This window comes from Amblyraja radiata, chromosome 34 (assembly GCF_010909765.2).
Source record: "Amblyraja radiata isolate CabotCenter1 chromosome 34, sAmbRad1.1.pri, whole genome shotgun sequence".
Taxonomy (NCBI): Eukaryota; Metazoa; Chordata; class Chondrichthyes; order Rajiformes; family Rajidae; genus Amblyraja; species Amblyraja radiata.
In genome coordinates this window covers 21,526,810-21,529,200 of record NC_045989.1, presented here as the reverse complement: position 1 = coordinate 21,529,200, position 2,391 = coordinate 21,526,810, and positions in this window count along the sequence as shown.

The following is a 2,391-nucleotide window of genomic DNA, read 5'->3' as shown; positions in this document are numbered from 1 at the left end:
GGGCAGAATGTAATAAAGAGTAATTTAAAGGCAGAAAATATCATTCTGCAGAGACGCACAGAAGAGAATACACAGGTTATTGACTAGCATAGATCAGGTTGGGTGATGATAGCTCCTGTCATGCTTCTTGAGCAGCCAGATGAAGCCACAAACTACACAATGGTCAAAATGTAAAGACAGGGAAGTTTTTAATTACAAATGTCATAAATTTATTTCTCTTTTAGCTTTTGCAGGAGATTCAATAATCTTTCTTTGCACGAAAGGAAGATAAAAGAAGCCTTAATAATTAAAAACATATTCCACATTCAGGCACCTCACAAAATGAAGTTTTCCAAAAAACAACCACGAGTAAACACATGAGAAATTCCAAACAAAAGACCCACTCAGAGGGTGTTGGGTACATGGAACGAGCTCCCAGAGGATGTAGTTGAGGTTGATACTATAACAGCATTTAAAAAAGTCACTTGTACGGGTACATGGATGGGAAAGGTTTATAGGGATATGGGCAAAAAGTGCACAAATGGGACTAGTTTCGATGGGGCATCTTAGTCAGCACGGACGAGTTGGACTGAACGGCCTGTTTCCGTGCAGTTTGACTATGATCCAATTGATTAAGCAATGTCACAATAGTCCAAACCATCATGTGTAGGAAAGCAGACAAAAGTGCTGGAGAAACTCAGCGGGTGCAGCAGCATCTATGGAGCGAAGGAAATAGGCAACGTTTCGGGCCGAAACCCTTCTTCAGACTGATGTGTAGGAAAGCTGCAGATGCTGATTTAAAACAAAAGGTAGACACAAAATGCTGGAGTAACTCAGCGGGACAGGCAACATCTCTGGAGAGAAGGAATGGGTGAGGTTTCGGGTCGAGACCCTTCTTCAGTCTGAAGTTCTTCCCCCTTCTTCATAAACTCATCTCTCACTCCTGAGTCCCCCATGTCCTTTTTATACCCTCTTGTCCCTTCTCCCTATCCCCTATCCCCTGCCACCCACAACCCACTGGATTTACATTTCATTCCTCCACTCCTCTCCTTATCTAACACCCTTTTGTCTTCTTTTCACTACCTTTTATCACTTCCCCATCTGCCAATTGGAGCCCTCCCACTCATCTGTATCCAGTCTGAAGAAAGGTCTCGACCAAAACGTCACCAATCCACGTTCTCCAGAGATACTGCCAGACGTGCTGAGTTACTCCAACACCATGTGTCCACCTATCACTTGTCAGGCTGTGTGCCATCCCACTTTTTTTTGCAGCTTTCTCTCCATTCATCCCATCAGTCTGAACAAAAGACCCCGATGCAAAATGTTGCCTGTCCATTCCTTCCACAGATGCTACCTAATCCGCTGAGTTCCTGCGGCCATTTGTGTTTTGGTAAATATCCTTCAAGATGCCTGATGTTGGATATGCAATTACCCCAATTACATAATTCTTTGTGAAGGGGAATCCATTAAACCTGCAGACAACTTTACAAAACAACATCAGGCCACACTTGGAGTATCATAATCAGTTCTGGTTGCCATACTCTAAGAAGGATATGATTGTACTGGAGGGTATTCACCACAATGTTGGTGGATTAGATGACATTAGTTATGAAGGGAGATTGAACATGTTTACCCCGGGAGGATAGAAGGATGTTGGGTGATCTGATAGAACTATACAAGAATATGAGAGCCATAGGCATGGTAAATAATCAAAACCCTTTTCCCTTTGGAAAGAGTACCAAACATAAGAGGACATACACTTAAGGTGAGAGGAAGTTTTAATCCTGCTGCCAGAGGAGTGGTGGAATTAGATCCAATTACTAACAGGCAGCATCTTCCAGGCATTAACCACTCTCTTGTTTAAAGCTTAGATCCCCTTTACGATGTATTTAGATCGACACTTATGTAATCAAGGCATGGAAGAACACGACCTCAATGCAGGCAAATAGGATGAATGCAGGTGGGTAAAAAAGTCCTCATGAAGAGAGTCTCTTCCTGTGCTGCCAACATGACCCCATGCTGATAACATCAAAAATCAGCATAATGCTCACAGTATATCATAGTGTGAAAACTAGTATAGGTGCTGATAATCTGTAAAAAAAAAACAGAAACCGCTGGAGATACTCGGCAAGTGAGGCAGCATCTGTGGAGACAGAAAACTTCTGCGTGTTCTGACTCGCTCTGAATAACTCCTTCTTTGCCACAACACCCATTTTCATCTGATAATAATCCAATGCTGTATTTTTCTTCCAATATAAAGACAACACATACATTCAAGTCACTGCTATTATTTTCATTTTCTGTGATCATAAGAGTTGTACCGCACAGAATCATTTGGTTCACTGCATCCGTGTTGACAATCAAATACCTAGCTATGTTAATCCCACATTTTTCTCTTGCAGACCTGTCAAT